The sequence below is a fragment of the Amblyomma mixtum genome, chromosome 1 (assembly GCF_055824585.1).
Source record: "Amblyomma mixtum isolate Tamu chromosome 1, ASM5582458v1, whole genome shotgun sequence".
NCBI lineage: Eukaryota > Metazoa > Arthropoda > Arachnida > Ixodida > Ixodidae > Amblyomma > Amblyomma mixtum.
The window spans coordinates 247,766,885-247,774,417 of NC_143012.1; the positions used below are offsets into that span (position 1 = coordinate 247,766,885).

General features: G+C 47.7%; 1 pseudogene; it reads left to right on the top strand.

The window, feature by feature from the left end:
- The first annotated feature begins 4,675 nt into the window (after positions 1-4,675).
- LOC149371419 (uncharacterized) lies at positions 4,676-5,627 on the top strand (annotated as a pseudogene).
- Positions 5,628-7,533: the final 1,906 nt, after the last annotated feature.

A 7,533-nucleotide genomic window follows, 5' to 3' on the forward strand; every position in this document is an offset into this window, starting at 1 on the left:
TTTTTTGTTCTGCGATCACTTTTCTTCATCCAGTGTAATCCATGCTATCTAGCTACCTGCTGTCCCCAAGCACAAGGACAAACTCGACACTTCTATCGGCTTCAGACACCGTAGAGAACTCTCAATCGTTGTGTAATGCAGCAACCAGTTAAAATAGAACTCAATCATTCTGAATGCAGCGCAAAAACACAAAGCTGAAAGTAAATCTGAAGAACACACCTATTCGTTTTCTTTTTCTTGTGAAAGAAGAAATCTCGCAGTTTTTTTTTTTGTTTTCTCAGACACACTAGCCTTTACGAGATGCATGCCTGCAATGAGTTTGGCTTGTGTCGCTTCTAATTTACGACGTCAAAAATATTGTAATATCATGTCTGTATTAACATAAACTATCGCCATACGGCAATCGACTTCACTAGAGAGGTGAGCTGTTCTTTCTTTTGAGAAGGCATTCAAAATACCAATTGTCTGACTCTGAAAAAAACGCACTCACAGATAAAGGTCAAAGTACACAAAGTAAGGGATGAACGACTACTGTAAAAAGGCTCATAACAAGCGCTGACTTTCAAATTATTTAAGTAATTCATTGGAAGCATAACTGATGAATACAGGTGTGTTTCACTGATAAAATTCATTGAGGAGCAGTCTGCGTAGCCTTCACGCCAGGCAAAGACGAAAGGAAATAGAAATTTCAAAGCAGGTTTATCATATCCGGCCTGAAGAACGTGGCAAGAAGAGATGGCATTATTGAGCTCATGATTTTTGCGACTGCTTTGTTTAACGAGGCAATTTCATCTTTGTCTTGCATCTTCTAAGAGTAAACGAAACATACTAAGATTTCGGCGTATGATACACTACTGGAATACGTACGCTGCACCACTAAAATAAGTTGTGGGGTTCAACGTTGTGAACCGACGCATATATATATATAAGCTGTGCGAGAAGCCATTGTGGAGAACTTCGGATTAATTAGGCCACCTGGGGTTCTTAATCATGCGCCTTATCTCACACTCACGGGCACCTTTCTACATTTCGCCTCCATTTAAATAAGGATATTGCTGCATAAATCGAACCAGGTACCTGGGGATTAGCAGCCGAACGCTATACCTACCAAGCCACCACTACGGGTTGCTGCACAATTAGCATACACTACTAGAATAAGCATTGAGTCAGCGTAACTAAAACTCGCTTATGAGCAATTTAGTGCGAATAATAATATATGAATGCAGTTACCAGTACTTTTCACTTCTATGAACACCTGTGTTTTCACAGCCTTAAACATGTTCCCGACTGGTACACGAAGTTTTGCGACAACCAAAAATTTGGGCCTGATCCACTTAATCGAAGTGCGGCAGGCTGTCCTTGCCGCTTTGGCACTCACCTTATTGATGTGTTACAGAGCTCCTCGCCAGCCAGTAATCTGTGAGCGCAGATTTATTTTCAGCATTAACACTGCAGGGACGGCAGGCCATGGCTGTACAAGGCGGCGTCTCCACCACGTATGTGTCGTCATTGGTCGATGGGCAGCTGCTTTAAACACCATGATTATCCTGAGGCGGGCAGCCGCATAGGTTACCCAGGAGCTGTCACACACAATCAACGCACATAAAGGCAGTTAACACCATGAGTAATGCTTGCCGTGTTTGGTTAAATTTAATTAGGTCAGATTCTTCCCTGCACCCCATTTCGACGAACAATATTCGGACGAGCGACGCATCACCACCGATGCCGCCGGTAAAGAAAGCCATGGTCTGCCACATGGGACAGCGCGACCTGTGAAAACAAGGCTTGAGTTGAGTGCGAATCCCTTCGACTGAGCAGCGCAGCAACAGCTTTCGCTGACTATAGTGTGTTACCTATCAGAACACCCCTGTTTCGTGTTTTTTTTTTTACATCTACTGGTTAGGCTTAGTGGGAGTAATATTGGATAGGCCTTTGTCCTGCAGAGGGCGTAGTCGAGCTGATGATGATGGTGAATCAAAAACAAGTGTAGATTTTGTAGAACAACATTAAGACCTGTCAGAATTCTCCGCTATTAAACCGACACCGAGGACTACAGCAAGGAATTATTGCTCTTAGTAGACATTTGTTTTTCAACCCTTTCGGGGTATGTTCACGTTTGTGCGGAAGCAAAAGACACCTTAGCGCCGAGAAAATTGTACATAAAACCTTCTCGCCAGTAGATTTAAACTCATGACATCTTTAACGAAAAGGGCGGGTTGCCACCGTTTTAAAGTTAATGGCGGTCTACCCTCTAAGGAGCAGTATGCCTATATGAGTGCAAATGGAGCAAAATGTTCTCTAGTACGCTTCCATTTATAAAACCTTGGGAGTGCACTAGAGGATAGCTTGTTCTCATTTTTCGCCTTGCAAAAACTGCGCTTGCAAAAATTGGTGCCAAAATATGCATTTTACTTCCGAAATGGGCCGATGATGGTCATATCTGTATTTCTCCGTGTTCTATGCGAGTGGTCTCTTTGTGATTAGAACGCGGTACATCCTAATCCGATAGGCCTACTTTAATTTGTCCCTAGTGCCTCTTTAAAGGCTTACCACGCTTTTTTCCCGCGCTTGAGTAGATGTTGTCTCAATTCAATTCGCAGAACCGTCGACCACTGGGCTGGTAATATTCGTAGAAAGCCAAAAAAAAAAGAACTCTGTGCACGATCTTGGAGGAACTCTAAGCCGAACGCGCATCTAGGGCGGAAGAAGGAATGCGGATGAACACTGCCCTGAGCACATGGCTGAGAATGATCCAAATAGTGCGGCTGGTACCGTATACGACTTATCCTATAATGCGCGATGCGCTCCATCCAAAGATAAGGTCTTGGAAAGGTTTCTTACAGTTATCGCTGTATGAAAAGAATGCGACGTATCTTGAAGAGGTTTTCTTGATTTTTTTTTAGCGCCAAAGCACTACTTCACGAGGTCAAACCGGCTCACCGGTTTGTGGGAAGCTTGGCCTTCAAGGTTACATTGGGTGAGCCATAAATAAATAAATACAGTCGAGCCCACTTATAACAGCCGCAGTTATAACGAACGCTCGCTTAGTACGAACGTTGGCGGTGCTACCGTCAAAATATATGTTCGGGCAATGGCACAGTGTCTCACATAGAACGAACTGTTGTGGCCTCAACACTCGGTTAGAGCGAACGCGAAGCTGTCGGGCCCCCGTAGTTGACCAAGCTGACGGTGTTTGGCGCGGTTTCACTCGACTGCGAACCCGCGGCAGGCGAATTTCGCGCACATTGTGTTCCCCTGATACGACGCGAACACAGAGCGCACAAAGCGTCCCCCGGCGCTCCTTTGCGGGTAAAATAAAATAAAAAAAAGAAAAAGCGCGCTTTGAAAAATGAAAACGAGAAAGCGCGCGCGCGCGGTGACGACAGAGTAAGTGGCGCCGCCCGCGTCGCTGTGATGCATCCACGTAAATTGTTGCTCCGTTGCCACCCCGCGCTTAGGGCATTGCGCCGTCGATTCTTTCTGTGCGATGGCACTGCGTTGACATCGTGGCCGCATCCGTGCCTTTCCCAGATCGGGGAGTTGAAGGCTGCCTCAACGTGCGAGCCCAAGGGCTTGACTTGTGCCTGCATGGTGCGATGGAGGACTGTACGCCGACCTCTTCAGGTGCTAAAAGGAAAGCTGTCGACATCGCAACGAAGATGGCCATTGTTAATGAACTTGCTCAAGGTGCAAAAAACTGTGAACTGGTCAAGAAGTACGGACTGTCGAAATCGACCATTTCAACCATTGCTAAGGGCAAGGAAAAGATTCTTGGTGCTACCGTGAATGCCGACCCGACGACTAGAAAGCGCCTTCGGAAGGCGACCTACGCGGACGTTGAGGACGCACTGCTGAAGTGGTTCGCTGACGCCCGGTCTCGCAACGTTCCGATCAGTGGACCGCTGATGCTCTCCAAGGCTAAAGACTTCGCCTCTCTTTTGGACTTTCCTGATTTCAGCCCAGGCAATGAATGGCTCCACCGGTTTAAGGCTCGCCACGGAATTGTTTTCAAGGCGGTCGTCGGTGAGGCCGCGTCAGTGAACAACGAGGACGTCGATGCGTGGCTTTCCGACAACCTCCCAACAATCACGAGCTATGCTCCACGGGATGTTAACAATGCCGACGAGACTGCGTTGTTTTATCAGATGTTGCCATCTAAAACGCATGCCTTGAAAGGCGACAAGTGCGCAGGAGGGAAGAACAGCAAGTTGCGCATAACCGTTCTTCTGTGTGTCAATATGGACGGCAGTGACCGGCGGCTGCCTTTTGTCATTGGCAAGTCACGTAAGCCGCGATGCTTTGGAATCTACGTGCCCGTACGCTACAGGAACAATACAAAAGCCTGGATGAGTCGTGACTAATTTGCCGAGTGGCTTGTCGAGTTCGTATCTAGTTCGAGTTCGACCGCGACATGGCACGAAAAAACAGGAAGATCCTGCTCGTGCTGGATAACTGTGCGGCGCACCATGTGCAGCGTTCCTTGAGTGCGGTGACAGTGCTCGTCTTGCTTCCCAATGCAACCTGCAAAATTAAGGCGCTGGAGATGGGCATCATTCATGCGTTCAAGATGTGCTACCGGCGGCGCGTCATCCAACGCTTGTTGATCGCGATTGATGCTGCCATGCCAGTTGGCATCAGCTTGCTTGCCGCCGTGGAGATGTTGAAAGCGGCGTGGATGGAACTCACCGCGGAGTGCATAGCAAATTGCTTCCGCAAGGCGGGTTTTATGGGCCCAGGCACCGAGGTCGCCATAGATCACACACCGGAAGGCTGGTCGCACGAGGACTTGTGGCAACGCGTCGTTGACACGCAGCTGGCCGGACCTGACGTTGCCTGGGACGATTTCGCTTCTGCTGATGACGACACCGACATTGCGGAGCCATGCACTGAGGAAGCTATTGTGCGTGAAGTGTGAGCCCTTCCTGACTGCCCAGAGACCGACGAGGACGATGACGAAGATGCTGCTCTACCGCCGGTTGCTGTGAACGCTTCAACCGCGATCGGTTACATCGCGTCGCTTAAGGAACTCGTGTGCAGCAGAGGCCTTGGCGATGAACATATTACCGCGCTGGAAAAATTAGAAACGACAGTGATGCGATCAGCTTTGGAGAAGCAGACATGCATCACGGACTTAAAAATAAAGTTAACTTTCGTCTCGCTTGCTCTTTTTGCCCGTATTATAGGTGATCCACTTACTACGAACTTTGGATACAACGAACAAATGCCGCGTGACGGTCAAGTTCGTTATAAGTGGGCTCAACTGTAAACAAATAAACATTACTGCGGCTGGGACTCGAACCCGCTGGGGCGCGAACAGATCAGCTTCGCTGTCTACTACATGAGAGCACAAAGCACCTCAATCGTGCTTTCACGTACGTGGTGTGCACCTGCAAGAAACTGTTCTTTCGCACAATATTCCGTGCTTAGCAACGCTATACCGCCAGCCAATTTGTTTACCGTTACTTTTTCCAGTTTTCGCTTTTTCTGCTCCAGCCTTGGCGTCTGCTGTGTTCCCACTCAGCGAGAGCCCCTTCTTCAACGAAGCACCCACACTGCGGGTGTGCAGCGCACGGGGGAGGGAAATAGGCCTGGGCATCGACGTCGTTTTATGCGAAGCATATTGCTAGAGCTACCACTCACGCCGTCGCCGTGGGACCCCCACGTGACACCGTGACGTCACACCACGTGACATCGGATGAGAGAGCCGGCCTCCACCTCGCGCCGTCGCCGTGGGACCCCTAGCCGTCACACCCGCGCATTCCCGCGCATTTCGAACGCGCGTTCACACTCGGTGTAGGTGAAACGCTCGCTCCACCGGGCAGGCAGACGCGGCTTCCGTGGCAATCCAGGCGCTCACCCAACGCGCGTCTCGGGGTTAGTCGGCGTTCCGCTGTAGCCATGCCGTTGTCTTCCCCCACGACGAAGGCTTCTAGTGGTTGTATTAAAATGACCAAGTATTCAACCAAGGAAAGCCATGTATTACCAAGCCTAGCCACTAATATGCTTCGCATTCCCCAGGCTTAGCCAAGCTGAGCCTCAGCAATTTTTTTATTTTCAACTTTCTCTCCGAGAAGCGCCATTTTTTACTTTATTTATTTCTTTCCTTTGCTACTGTTCGGGCTACAATTCGGTCACGTCCAGTCTCGAAGAAATAAGAGCACATGATCGTAAAAGCTCGAGTAATACGGCGAGCTCCATGCAATTAATGCACTCTTGGGGCATGCTTGTTGTTTTCAAGCGCTCTTAATATGCAGTAGGAAAAACTTTCATTCTCTCCAACTCTGAAGCTCTCACCCTGGTGCGCAAACGTGGTAACTCACTGCCCGTCGCATTAAGCAAGGAGTCACGAAGAACGAGTTTCTTTCCGAGCAGTAGTGTTCCTGGCTCGTCTTGCTTGCACCTAAACCTAAGCATATGGAAACCACCGCCAGCTCTCACTCGTCCCACTAGTTATAGCGAAAAGCATACAGTTACCTTGAGGAACGCAAGATTAGGAAGAATATTTCAGGACCTCCGCACGAACCGCTTGCGTAAGTAATCAAGGCTAGAAAAAAGGCAGAAAAGAATATGGAGCGTAACATACAGCAGAAAAAGAAATCATGGAGGTGATAAAACATTATCTGCATTGAAATATTCACGGTGTGTACCATTCAGATCATCACAAGTTTCATAAAGCATTCATAATGCGCCCTTTAACAGACCTACTAACTCTATTTTCGCCTAATTAACTGTTTTTTTCGTTTTATGGAGTTTCAGACATTGCTCTTTTTCACTGCTGTTGTTTCTCGTTCCTCAGCCCTCACGTTACTGGTCAGCCAACCACTATAGCGCTGTTTCACCCTATATAGTGCCTCTAATTTCACGACGGTGGTCTCAGACTCTGAACGCACACACAAAAATACGTATCTTAACGATTCACCACTTCAGAACGTGGCTGCGCGGGTGAATTTCCAAGCTCGAAGTATTTTTTTTTTTTTTTTGCTAAAATCAAGGAAGCTTACATTTTTGTAAAGAACTACCTTCATGTGAGTGGAATCTATTCCAAAATGCAATCTGAAATGTGCGGAACTCTACCTTTTCACTATAATGGAAAGCAACAGTCGTTGTCTCGTCTTTGAATGATGCTAAAAAAAAAAAAGCACTACAGAGCTACCTCCCTGAGACTAGAGCGTTCGCCTCCACCGACCCTTACATTAGAAGGATCGCCAGTTCGTCAAGCATCATTTGCTGCAAAGCAACAAACTGAAATTGCAATTTTTTTTTATAAAAAAAGCTCATAGACTCTGAAGTTGCTTCTAGCGTCCCTACTGATTTTGGCGTTTCTCAGAGGCTATGTCGGCAACTAATATGAAGACCTTCAAGCATTTGATCAAACATAAACACCATTCATGCTGTCGTAGTTCACACGAGCCGCTGCTTCACCGCTTTGCGAGCCGAACGTGCCTTGACAAAAGCACGGCCGCTGAGATTACGTTACATTCGTTTCAGAAACACAGTTCACACGTTACTGGTCAGCCAACCACTATAGTTCTG